Here is a 14,500-nt window from a genome sequence, read left to right on the forward strand (position 1 = left end):
CCTAGAACAGCCACACCGATTTTGATCGGGTCGGTCGCATCGCGACGATCGCATCGCATGCGACCAAATCGCATGCGATGCGACCAACGCGATGGCCCCGATTTTTACATTGATTGAAATGTGAATAGGGTCCCTGGGACCCTATTTTACATTGGATTCAATGTAAAATTCTCCCCAGACCCCAGTTTTAACCCCCTCAAGGGCACCCCACGATTGATGGCAACCCGAAGCGTGGCGAGCGTAGCTAAACCGCAAGGGGCGGCGGTACGCGTCCTCCGACCTTTTCATACCCCTACTATCCACGTCGGCGTGGAGTTGAGAATATAAAGTGTGGCGAGCGCAGCGAGCCACCGAGCCCGAAGCGTGGCGAGCGTAGCGACGCGTATAACTTCACAGGTATACGCATCCCCTCGCGGGGCTCGCCACGCTTCGGGCTCGCTGCGCTCGCCACACTTTATATTCTCAACTCCACGCCGACGTGGATAGTAGGGGTATAAGAAGGTCGGAGGCCGCGTACCGCCGCCCCTCGCGGGCTCGCTACACTTCGGGTTGGCGTCAATCGTGGGCTGACGTTCACAATGGGGGGGGGGGCATATACAATGAGAAATGGCCTATATTGGGCTATTTCCCATTTTTTCCCGGATTACAATGTTAAAAATATTTTAACATTGAACCCTATGGCAAAATTGGGTCCATCGCGTAGGTCGCGTCGCGTGCCATGTTAATGCACCCGACCGACGCGATGGACCCGATTTTGCCTTTGCCGGCAAAATGGACCTGATTTCAATGGAAATCGGGTCCATCGGGGGTAATCGTGTACCTTAAGTTAAGATACACGATTACCCCAGGGTCTTCACAAAGGTGCTAGTTGTCCTAATAGAAAGGTTAAGATGACAAAAGGTGTCTGTATGGGCGTATCTGGACGACATATTGATAGCAGCACGCTCCATAGAAGAATGTATGGTAGCACGAGATCACACTATCAAATTTCTTCAAGATCATGGGTGGATGATCAATTACGAAAAGAGTCGACTCGTTCCTTCCCAGTGCATTCAATTTCTAGGCATCCTGGTGGACACGGTGTCTTATCAAATATCCCTCTCAGAGAAAAGATGCGAAAAAATCCAGCAGTTGATCTCACGGGTCAACAGCGAACCTCGCATATCCCTAAGGTCCGCAATGAGTTTACTGGGGATGATGGCCTCAGCAGTGGATGTAATTCCTTGGGCAAGATGGAGGATGAGGCCACTCCAATGGTTCCTTCTAAGATTCTCCAAAAGTCACGTGTCATTAGACCAGTTAATAAAAATCCCAGAGACAGTAAGAAGATCTCTGGTATGGTGGAGTCACGAGCAGCTGAGGGAAAGAAAAAGAGCGCTAGAAAGCCCAACGTTCGTAGTGATAACCACGGATGCCAGCGCCTCCGGTTGGGGAGCACACGGGTTAGGCAAGTCATGCCAAGGAAGGTGGTCACTGCCAGAAAAGAAGTGGTCTTCAAATCACAGAGAATTGAGGGCAGTGTGGCAAGCAATGAAATTCTTCGTGGAAGACATCAAAGGGAAACACCTTCGGGTGTTTTCAGACAATATCACTACGGTCTCTTATATCAACCGTCAGGGGGGTACAAGAAGCCAGGTGCTGCTGGAGGAAGTAAGAAACATAATGTCTTGGGCAGAGGTAAACCTTCAGTCTATCTCGGCTCTGCATATTCCAGGAGAAGAAAACCAGGTGGCAGACTACTTGAGTCGCAGTACATTAGTTCCAGGCGAATGGGAACTAAAACAGTCAGTCTTCCAGTTAATCGTGGAATACTTCGGCATGCCAGAAATAGACCTCATGGCATCATCAGTCAACAAAAAGGTCCCTCGGTTCTTTTCAAGATTCCAGACGAAGGGGTCGTGCGGGATCGATGCCTTGTCACAGAGCTGGGATTATGCCCTAGCCTACATATTCCCACCCTTCTCCCTTGTGCACAGGGTACTCTGGAAGATCAGGACAGAGAAATGTCAAGTCATCATAGTCCTGCCTTTTTGGCCCAGAAGGGCTTGGTTTCCGATGCTGGAGAGTATGGCAGTAGCAGGGCCTCTGTTTCTGCCAGTGTCACTGGATCTGCTGTCCCAGGGACCAGTCAAATGCCAAGACCCTCAAAAATTGTCATTGACAGCGTGGAAATTGAGAGGCAACAATTGAGGGAGAAGCATTTGTCAACAGAAGTAATTGAGATATTGCTCCAAGCAAGAAAAAAGGTGTCATCAGAGATTTACTATAGGGTCTGGAAGATCTTTGCCAAATGGTCTGAAGGAAAGTTTCAATTTCCTAAAGCAAACATATCGCAGGTCTTGCAATTCTTATGTGATGGTTTCAGCAAAGGATTGGCAGGGTCCACGCTAAAGGTGCAGACATCAGCATTAAGTGTGCTATTGGATCGTAAGCTTGCGGATCATAGTCTGATAAGGAGATTCTTTCAGGCTATCAAGAGGATTCGCCCGAAGATTCGGTCTATGATTCCACAATGGGATCTTAATTTGGTCCTGAATGGTCTCATGTTACCGCCATTCGAACCATTGGATAGAGCGAACCTCAAATTCATGACGTGGAAAGTAGCCTTCCTGGTAGCAATCACCTCGGCTAGAAGAGTCGGAGAGCTTCAAGCATTAAGTATACTAGACCAATATTTGAAAATTTTTCCGGACAAAGTGGTCCTAAAGACTAAGCATTCCTTTCTGCCAAAAGTTGTATCATCTTTTCATTTGAGCCAGGAGATTATATTACCATGTTTTTATCCAAATCCGGCAGATAAGAGAGAAGAAAGGTTACACACGTTGGACGTGGTCAGAGCTATTAAAATTTATTTAGACAGGTCTGCAGCGTTCAGACAGTCAGAAAATCTGTTTGTGATTCCGCAAGGGGCGAAGAAAGGATTCGTGCCTGCAAAACAAACGATTTCGAGATGGCTCAAAGATGTAATTGCTTTTTCCTACAAGAAAGTGGGGCGTCCAGTCCCTGAAGGTATCAAGGCGCATTCCACACGGGCAGTGGCGGTATCATGGGCAAGAGAGGCAAATGTGTCAGCCAGAGAAATATGTCAGGCAGCCACATGGTCATCTCTACACACATTCTCTAAACACTACGCTCTGGATGTGGCGGAAGTGCGGTTTGGAGGTGAAGTCCTGAGGCAAGCCTTGGTCTGAGGTATTGTATGCCCTCCCTACTGCTTTGGTACATCCCAATGTAATGGCTGCCATGAAGTATGAAGGAGAAAGCAAGGATTATACTTACGATAATGCCTTTTCTTCGGAATACTTCATGGCAGCCTATATTTTTTAGCCCTCCCTGTTTCTGTTTTTTCCCTATGACATGGGCGGAGACATTCAAAAGACTATGGTCAGAGGGGAGGTGCTCAGTTATATAGGTTATGGAAGAGGAGGAGTCTGGTCCTAGGGGAAAAAACTACCTGTCTAATTGAGAGAGAGAAAGGGATGAACCCAATGTAATGGCTGCCATGAAGTATTCCGAAGAAAAGGCATTATCGTAAGTATAATCCTTGCTTTCAGGTCGGGACTCCCTGCAGCAGCAGAGGATCGCAGAATCCTCAGACAAGCTGTGCAAAAGCTGGTCCTAGCACAGGTCATCATTCCAGTGCCGGCTGCAGAAAGGAACAAGGGTTATTTTTCAAACCTGTTTCTGGTTCCAAAACCAGACGGGTCGGCTCGACCCATCTTAAACTTAAAGTCCCTGAACCCCTACTTGAGGGTGTTTAAATTCCAAATGGAATCCCTGAGAGCAGTGATTGCAGGGCTGGAGGAGGGGGAATATCTAGCGTCCATCGATGTGAAGGACGCGTACCTCCACATACCGGTGTGGGCCCCACACCAAGCCTTCCTGAGATTTGCAATCCTGGAGGAACAATTTCAGTTCCAAGCCCTACCGTTTGGGCTTTCAACGGCCCCACGAGTCTTCACCAAGGTGATGGCGGAGATGATGTCCTTACTAAGGACTCAAGGGATAAACATTATCCCATACTTGGACGACTTGTTGCTGAAGGCAGTATCAGTGTCCAAGCTGCTGGGGGCCATAGAGACAACAAGGCAGCTCCTGTCCCAACACGGATGGATCCTAAATATACCAAAATCTTCACTGATTCCGTCCCAACGTCTTCAGTTTTTGGGGATGATTTTGGACACGGTGGAGAAAAGGGTGTTTCTTCCAAGGGAGAAAATTGCAGTGATACAACAGCTGTTGGGGGAGGTGCTAGCCCCTGAAAGAGTCTCGGTCTACCTCTGCATCAGACTGATGGGAACTATGGTGGCCTCTTTCGAGGCTCTGCAGTTCGGGAGGCTCCACTCTCGAACTTTCCAGTGGGACCTGTTGAGCAAGTGGTCGGGCTCCCACATCCACATGCACAGGTTGATTCGCCTGTCTGTCAAGGCAAGGCAGTCTCTACAGTGGTGGCTACATACGCCAAATCTCCTGGCGGGGAGGATATTCGGGATCCAGAACTGGATCTTGCTGACCACGGATGCCAGCCTCCACGGCTGGGGGGCGGTTGCACAAGGAATGCGATTCCAGGGCAGGTGGTCCTACTTGGAAACTCAGCTCCACATAAACATCTTGGAGCTGAGGGCAGTACACTATGCTCTTCTAGAGGCTCACTCCCTCCTGGAGCATCAGGCGATACAAGTCCAGTCAGACAACGCAACGACTGTTGCTTACATAAACCGCCAAGGCGGCACGAAGAGCAGAGCGTGCATGAGAGAAGCTTTCAAGATTCTGACCTGGGCAGAGACACATGCTGTGGCAATATCTGCCATCTTCATACCCGGGGTGGACAACTGGGAGGCAGACTTCCTGAGTCGTCACGACCTCCACCCCGGGGAATGGAGTCTGCATTCTCAGGTGTTCGGAAGCATTGTAGATCTGTGGGGGCTCCCACAGATAGACTTAATGGCCTCAAGGACCAACCACAAGGTGGTAAGGTATTGCTCAAGGACGAGATCCTCAGGCAGAGGCAACAGATGCTCTGACAGCGGACTGGGCTTACGACCTAGTATACATATTCCCGCCCCTCCCACTCTTGGGGAGAGTGTTACAGAGGATCAGACATCAGCGGGTGCGGGCAATCCTAATAGCACCAGATTGGCCCAGGAGAGCATGGTACGCAGGTCTGCAAAACATGCTGATAGAAGACCCGTGGCGGCTGCCTCTAAGAGACCTTCTGGTACAAGGCCCCTTCGTCTACCAGGACTTAGGGCGTCTTCGTTTGACGGCCTGGAGATTGAGCGGAACATCTTAGCTCTGAAAGGATTTCATTCCTCGGTCATAAACACCATGACCCGGGCCAGGAAGGCAGTGACAGCCTCGCACTACCATAAGATCTGGCGTAGATATGTGTCCTGGTGCGAACACATGAGTTTTCCACCAGCAGACTTCAAATTGGACCGTTTCCTGCTTTTCCTGCAGGTGGGCCTTGAGAAGGGACTCCGGCTGGGGTCTCTAAAGGTTCAAATATCGGCTCTTTCTGTCTTTTTTCAGAAAAAGTTGGCGGTCTACCCTGAAGTCCAGACTTTTCTACAAGGAGTCTTAAGGATACAGCCTACATTTGTGGCGCCTACGGCGCCCTGGGACCTAGATGTGATCCTGGAGTTTCTGCAGTCAGCCTGGTTTGAACCAGTGGACTCCATTGATTTAAAATACCTCACCTGGAAGACGGTGACACTACTGGCTCTGGCCTCGGCCAGAAGAGTTTCTGAGCTTGGTGCTCTCTCTTGTAAGAGCCCTTACTTGATTTTCCATCAAGACAGGGCGGAACTTCGGACAAGACAGCAGTTCCTGCCAAAAGTGGTCTCGGCGTTCCATATGAACCAGCCGATTGTGGTTCCTTCTTGCTCAGGTCATAAGGATATTCCTGAGTCACTTGATGTGGCTAGAATCCTGCAGATCTACGTGAGACGAACATCAAGGATCCGTAAGACGGAGTGTCTTTTTGTGTTGTATGACGCACAAAAGAAGGGATGCCCAGCATCGAGGCAATCAATTGCTAGATGGATTCGTTCTACTATACAGCAAGCATATGTGTCAGCACATCTGACTATGCCGGCTTCAGTGAGAGCCCACTCCACTAGAGCCGTAGGAGCATCCCGGGTGTCAGCATTGCAGCTATGTAGAGCTGCCACCTGGTCTGGTCAACATACCTTCGTCAAATTTTACAAGTTTGACACTGTTGCCAGTGATGATACCCAGTTTGGGCAGGCGGTGCTGCAACAGGCTCCGCACGTTCCCGCCCTTTCTGGAAGCTTTGGGACCTCCCCAAGGTTATAAGACCTCAGTACCCCATCCTGAATGAAGGTGAAAATAGGATTTTAATACCTACCGGTAAATCCTTTTCACTGAATTCAGTGCGGGGCTCTGTTGCACAGGTTGTTATCCTGTTATTGCCCTTCTGCTAATTGCAATTTCTGGCTTTCTGATAAGTTATAGGTCCGTTGACCTGTTTAGGAGCAGCTGAGTTTTGGTGACAAAATTGCTCCATAAGAATACATTTATGTTTCTAAGTAACACAATGACGGGGTTGACTACGTCTAGTTGAGAGAGTTGTTGTGTGTGTTGTGGTGTACTGGTGCAAATCTCACCACGTTATCTTAATGATTAGTTCCTACCTCACATACGTTATCCTTCCTTCGGGCACAGTTTCTTAACTGGCTAGTAGGGGGATATAGAGGGGAGGAGCCAGCACACCCTGGTTGAAGAAAATGTTATGTGCCATTCTCCTGTCGGATACCCTCTAATCCCCAAGGTTATAAGACCTCAGTACCCCATCTGAATTCAGTGAAAAGGATTTACCGGTAGGTATTAAAATCCTATTTTCCTTTGAAATCACAAAAAAATTGAGATTTCTTACCAAATCTCTTACTTTTAGAATCTCTCATCCTATTAAATTTCACCCATTTTGTCCAGTCCAATATCTATCCCATTTCCTTTGAAATCCAAAACACCCCTGATCATGCCCACACACAGAGCGATTGTGCAAGCGATAAGAGGGGTGTTCTGGATTTCGAGAGAAATAGGATTGATATTGGATTGAACACACTATCTGTGTAACCCATCAGAAGGTGACCCGTTTGCAGGGGTAGGGGGGAGGTTGATGCCGCTGCAGGGAGCCGGAGAGAGAGGCTGCGGTAGTGGCGTGCAGGCAGGAGATTAAACACCTCCCATTCAACTGAATGGGAGGCTGCTGATTGGCAGAGAGAGCTGTGAGATAAAGAGTGGGAGATGCTGCTGCTAGAAGCCGAACCATTGGCTAGAGCCATGGGACGGGAGTGGGAGAGGCCGCTGAGGGGTGCCGGGTCATGGCCACATCATTCATCATGCTTACACCTGGAACGATGTGGCCAAATCCTGCACGTCTGGTTGTTCATCTTTCCGCTTGCTGAAGGGATCAGCAGGCTCGATGAACGATGTGCCAGCACCTGCATATGATTGTGATCATGCCCACATACTGTATGGTAAGTTATTAGAGGATTGGTTGTTCCAATCGGTCTGAAATGGGCAAATTGTTTAATACATCTTACCATGTGTGTGGGTACCTTTACTGTATAAATTACAACTTTGCTCAGATGCTGACTTTGGCATATAGAGTCTTTAAAATCTTTAATAGCCGATGGCCAAAGGGCTTTTGAAAGGTACCAAATGAATGACCGTAGGTACATAGGGCCTGATTCTGGTGCGTTGATGTTATCACTGCTGCTTCCTTGGAAATCCTGCATGGCATAGACAGTTAATTACGTTAACGCGTTTCTCTCCAGGAGATGGCCGGAGAGGAGATGCACGTGGAAGTCATATGGGGTGGAGGCCAGGCTAATCATGTCAATATAGCTGGTCAAAATTTGTATAGGGCAGGGGCTAAATGACATTTACATATAATTATATAATTCGGTCCCACCCCCTTCCAACTGACTGCAGGCTGGATTCCCCATTCTTCCCACTTCACTAGGAAGTGGGAAGAATGCAGGAGGGGTGCCCAGGTGCGGGAGAGTAGGCAAGTATGCTGTATGAATGCCTCCTGCCGCATTAGTGATCCAAAGGGTGTCCTAGGACTCTACATCTTGCATGATGCCCCACAAGCCTCATCTCACCAGGAAATCTCCGTACAACCCATGGAAATCCCTGGCCTCTTCCCTACCCAATACCCCCTGTAAAACATTGAGATCAAAGGAAAAATAGATAACAACCTTTATGAAAGGGGAGCGCCTCAATGCTTTTGCTTTTTTTTTTTTTTTTAAGTTAATACCTCATTTTGAAAGGGGACAACCAATAAATTACTCAAGTGACAATAAAGCAGCAATTGTTATTATAAAATTGTACTAAATACTTTAAAACATAATTTATAATACATCTAGATTGGACACAATAAGTGCATCTGTATGGGGTGAACCTTTGTTGAGGTCCAGTTTTTTTTTAAATCATTCAACGTGTTTCGTCCCTGCGGATTTCTTTAGGGATGTTGATATAACTTGTAACATCTTTCCTTGCTCTTAGGTGTGCGCCATAAATTTTCACTGATAACGTTGTTTTTTTTAAAGATAGTGTGCCAAATGTAATAGGGTGTGAGAATCAGAAAGTGAAAGATTTTGGGATAGTTTTTCCATTTTTTTAATGCGGCAATCAAAACATGGCAAACTGCACCTGGGTTTTCAGTGTAAATCATTGCCGCTTTAAAAAATGGGAAACCTCTCCCAAAATCTCTCACTTTCCGATTCTCACACCCTATTACATTTGGCTCAATATCTCCTACGTGAACTGTAGTGAAAGTATTTCCTCCTTAAGTAATATGTGCCGTATTAGGCCTTATAGCCCTTATTAAAGTAAGAATCCTATGTGCTTTATTAGGCTCCCATTGAAGTTTCGCTTTTAAATGCTTCAGGCCGGGTCCTTACTTGGACTCCGTTTGCAGCTCCTCTCAGTCTAGTGCGCATGTCCACAGTCAGCAGAAGAATATCTAGGACAGGGGTCTTCAACCTTTCCGACAGTGTGGGCCACATTAAAAAATTCAACGAAGCCCGAGGGCCACTAATCTCTACTGTGGTATTTAGCACAGCCTTTCATAGATAGACATCACAGCCCCGGCATACATAGTTGGCACAGCTGCCCATACACATAAACCCTGCCCCCAATATATAATCAGCAGCAGGGCTATTTCTAGACAATTAGGGTCCCAGTGCATAAAGAAAAAAAATGCAGCTCCCTCATACATAACATTATATTGAAGAAATTGTGCGCGGCGTAGGCGCGCGCTCCCCAAAAGGGGTGTGGCCTAATTCTAAGGGGCGTGGTCTAATTATAAGCGTGTGAACTAGCAGGAAAACCATTACCTGATATTTCACTTTTGCAACCTGCATGACCAGATATTGGTTAACGCAGGAATGGTTGTTGTCCTTCCACACTTAAGTTGGCTGGCTAAAGGCCGCACAGTGACATATAAACATGAAGGCCCACACAGTGACCTAGAACTCCTCACAAATCAAGCCCAAGCAATGACAGGCTACTTAAATCAATATACATTGTTTATCTGTAATGCCCATTACGCATTGTGCCACACACCGTAATGCCCATTACACATTATGCCACACACCATGATGCCCATTGCACTATAATGCCCCCAATACTCCTGCTTATACATATGATGCCCGCAGCAGTGCCTCTCATAAAATGCCACCAGTAGTGTCCCTCATAAAATGCCACCAGTAGTGTCAATGGTCAGAAAGGGGTAATTCTAGATAGCCAGCACAGCCCCCATAAAGCACAGCACTTCATAGATAGACAGCACAGCTCCCTCCCCCCCAAACATAGGCATCTCCGCACAGCCTCCCCCCCCCCCCATTGATAATCAGCACAGCACTGCCAGCCCCCCTCCCCCATAGTCAGCACTACACAGCCAGATGCTCCCCTCCTCCAATATTCAGCACAGCACTGCAGCCAGCTTACACCCCCCCCGAAAGTCAGCACAGCATTGCAGCAAGCTCACCCCCCCAGTCAGCACCGCATTGCAGCCATCTCACCCCCCCAGTCAGCACCGCATTGCAGGCAGGCAGCTCACCTCCCCTAAAGAAACCTGCCTTAATCTCCGTATTTCCCTTTCAGAGGGCTGCTCCTGCTGGCGGCGGCGGCTGTCTTCAATGAGAAGGAGGCAGGCAGGGACGGGTGCGCAGCATCAGAGGTCTGGAGCCGGTTGTCACGCAGCGGCGGCTGTCTTCTCTGAAAGGGCGGGGGCGGGACGTGTGCGCAGCTTCAGGAAATCCACAATGTGCATGTCCCGTCCACCCCAGCCACTGCACATCCTCCTCCGCCGCGTCCCCCATGTAAAGGGATGAGCGTGGAAGGTTTTGGCTGTTTTAAACGGCACTTACAGGGTTGTTGTTTTTTTTTAAAACTGCATTTACAGGCGGGCCAGTCAAAACAACTCAGAGGGCCACTTGTGGCCCGCGGGCCATGGGTTGAAGACCCCTGATCTAGGATGTTGCTGGCTGATTAAATACTATGCGTTTCAGCACTCCGTATGCTGCTTTTTTTTTTTTTAAGTGGGTGAAGCTTGTCTCAATTCCTCTATACTGTATACATTAAACATACACTTAGGGCCAGATGTAATAGTCTCAGAGTTTGTAGGCCGTGTGGTATGACAGACTAACTCTGAGGCTTATTAAAGGGGCAATCACTAATACCCATTTTACACCGCCGCAAAAACCCGGGTCATCGGCAGGTCAGACCCAGGTCAGCAGCGGTGTAAATGGGTCATGCTGGAACCTGGGTAGGGCGCAGTGTAAACGGGTTTGCTGGGTCATCCGACCCGGCTTCCGTTTACATCAATGGGGGATGTCCAACCTGCGGACCGCAGCGTCCACAGGTTGGATGGGAGCGGGCACACACAGCCTCTGCTGCTGTACTGTGCAGACATCAGCGGAGGAGGTTAATGGAAGCCTGTGTGCGGCATCCATTCACCTCCCGGTTGGGGGGGGGGTGCGCGAGGGCATCCCAGCTGCTTACCTTGGTGCTGAGCTGCCCCCAGCATGGTGATCGGCGGTCCCAGCGGGGATGACCACGGTCCCGGTGCTTGGAGATGATGTCCTCTCCAAGCGCCACCTCCGTCTACACTGCGGGTAGGCACGTCAGTGTAAACGGGGTAAATCCCGAATCCGTACCGGCTTGGATCCTTGTTCAGGCAAATTCAGGCCTTGTAGATGATTGCCACTTTAAAATAAAAATCTGAGCTTCTCATTTATACCACACAGCCTTTGAACTCTGAGACTATTACATCTTGCCTTCAGTGTAAAGTAATAAGCTAAAAATTGGAAAGCGGTACACACAACTCTTTAGCAAATTGAGCACATAAAACTTCAATGGCATAGCCGAAAAGTCCAGTTTTGGAGAGGAAAGGGTATGTAGGTAGGTAACTGGGAGAATTGTTCATTTGCTATGTATTAATTTCATAAGGAACTATCCAATTTATGGCCTGTACTTAGGGGGAGATGTATGCAGTTCAGAAGCATAACAGTTGAGAAGTTACCCATGGCAACCAATCAGCTTTGAAGTAACATTTGTGAAGTGCATTCCAAGTATGGGTTGCCATGGGCAACTTCTGCACTGGCTCACTTCTCCACTCTTAATTGCTTCATACATACCCATCCTCCTTGATCTCTCTCCAAGCTTTGACAAAATTTCCCCCACAATATCTAACCTGTACCATACTTGCCTACTTTTGAGGGAGATTATAGTGGGTAGTAGAATTTTGCACATTGCCCCATTGAGGGGGCGTGTCATGCACCACCCAAAGGGCGTGTCTAGTTCCATATATGGAGAGATTGTGTACGGAGATTGCGAACGTGGCACCTAGAAGCGTGGCTGTGTACTGCTACATCTGAGAGGAAGCTTTTAAAATAAACTTATATCCAAATGTAGATGAGCCTCCAAGCTGTTAGTAAGAGATACTATACTTGGTAAAGTGCTGGGAATTGGTGCTGATGATTCTATGTAAATGTATCTGTCTCTCATTCCTTTTTACCTATTATTGTAACAGTGTAATGTGGGTTAGGTGAAATGAGGGAGATTGCTAGACTAATGAGGGAGAAAGGGAGATTGCTGTTATTTCAGGGAGTCTCCTGCAGAATGCAGGAGGGGAGGCAACTATGACATGTACCCATCTCCATTTTATCTCACTCACTGACAACAAGGTCATCTGGGTGGCTGCATATAAATGTATGGTATACATTCTCTAGGAGAAGCCCAGAGCAGAGACGTTACTTGCCACTTTGCAGGGCAGGCCGGGCTATCAGTCAGTAGGCCTTGACCCTAAAACATACTTGCCTACTTTTCAAAACTAGTTTCAGGGAGATTATAGTTGGTAGTAGGATTTTGCAGGGCGCCCCATTGAGTGGATGGTAGGGCATGAAATACCACCTGTTGGCACATGTGAAAAACCCCATGTCCACCTTTTAAATATCGACCTTCCCCATGTCCACCTAATGCTTGTTTTGACCTAATGACCCTGTCGACCTTTAGTCACGTTGGCCTTCCTGCATGTCGACATTCAGTCATGTTGACCTTCATGCATGTCGACATAGTGGTGTCAACCTAATGCTTGTAGACCTAGTGACCGTCCATAGCCCAACAAAATGTATAAACAATGGGAGGGGAGGCTAGACACAAGGGAAAAAGGGGGGGGAGAACTGGGTAATAGGCAGCGATACAGTAGTACACAGAGAGACATACAATATGCTGCATCAGTCAGGCTACAGTATATTAACATCAGGTTATCACAGTGCAGAAAATATCCAATTTACTTTTAAGACAAGCTCAATATCTTCTAATGAGAGAAACTATCAAAAAAAATGATGTTAGGGGTGGAGGGGCGTTATGAAAGGGGATGCAGTTAAAATCCCGGCGGTCGGGATCCCGGCGTTCAGAATCCCGACGCCAGAATCCTGACCGCCGAAATCCCGACACATTCTCCCTCCGTGGGTGTCCACGACACCCCTGGAGGGAGAAAAAATTAGTGTAGCGATGCACCGGGCCCGCTGCGTGGCGAGCGCAGCGAGCCCGCAAGGGGGGGCGATCCACGCCCCCCCCCTTGTCGGGATTCCGGTGTCGGGATTCTGAACGCCGGGATCCCGACCGCCGGGATTCAGTACTGAATCCTATGAAAGGTTATCCAGGGAGCCCACATTTCAGTGAAGGATAGTGCAAAAGTCGTCTTTTTTTTATTATTTATTTTGGGTGTCGACATGGACACAGTATAAGTCTACCACGTCCCCTCGCGTGCTTCGGGTATAATCTAACTCTATGCTCACTTGGATCGTGAAGTATAAAAAAGTCTGTTTTAATGAAAAAAAATCATGAAAAAAACCTCATGTCGACTTTTTGACCTGTCAACATTTTAATTGTCTCCATTTTAACGACGTCTGCATTTTAAATTTCAAATTTTTCACCCTGTCGGTATTTTGACCATCTGCCAATGATGGTTGATATTTTGGCCATCGGGATTTTAACTGTAGGTAAATTGATAGCATCCAGTCCAGCATTAGGTGTAGGGTATGTCACAAACTGCAGAAAGTGTTCGATAACAATTATGAAATCACATGAGCACCATGTGGATTCTCCCATATCTAAAATGCTTATGACCACAATTTTGGGGATTTTATTTTTATAGCTTGAAATCTTTCATACCAGAATCTTATACACACAACCTGAAGGTCATGTTACAGGGCCAGACCGGGACCAGAAATCGCCCCTGGCATTTTGAGCACATAGGCCCACCTGCAGGAGAAGGGACCCTTGCATGGGGAAACGGGGGTGTAGAATCAGAAAAAGGAGGCATTACACATTATGGAACACACCGTAATGCCCATTACAGAATATGACACAATCTGGACTGCACGGGCTGCTCCCCCTGTATAATTACAGGACACAAAAGGCTGCTCCCCCTGTATAATAATAATAACAGGACCCCACAAGCTGCTCCCCCTGTATAATAACAACAGGACCCCACAGGCTGCTCCCGTCTGTATAATTAACGGGACCCCACAGGCTGATTAGTCTGTATAATCACAGGACACTACAGGCTCCCCCTGTACAGTTTGTCTTACCTGTTCTCGATGCCAGACATCGAGTAGGGCTGCAGCACTAGCGGGAAGTGCTGGAACGTACAGGCTGGAAGTAAGGTGGAACGCACACCTACATCCAGCCCACAACCCCACTCTCCCTGTAGCGGCCTCCTGCACTAGGAATGTCCTTGCAGGAGGCTGGCGGCCATGTTTCTGTAGACAAGTCGGAGACTGGTGGCCGCTGCACAAAACAGGACAAATTCGGCCCACCTGGCCATGGGCCCTTCTGGAATTTGCCAGAAGGCCCGATGGCCAATCCGGCCCTGTCATGTTATGTGTAATTTTGTGGATGAAACCGAGTTCATGTACATTAAGCGATCAGGAAGCAGAGGGGTCATTATCTCAGTCAC

General features: G+C 48.0%; 1 protein-coding gene across 2 annotated transcripts in view; it reads left to right on the top strand.

Moving 5' to 3' along the window:
* The window catches only part of LOC146035444 (uncharacterized), an 87,886-nt gene that overhangs the window by 12,850 nt on the left and 60,536 nt on the right, over positions 1 to 14,500 (top strand). The window lies entirely within an intron of this gene.

This window comes from Crinia signifera, chromosome 9 (genome assembly GCF_055691185.1).
Source record: "Crinia signifera chromosome 9, ASM5569118v1, whole genome shotgun sequence".
Taxonomy (NCBI): domain Eukaryota; kingdom Metazoa; phylum Chordata; class Amphibia; order Anura; family Myobatrachidae; genus Crinia; species Crinia signifera.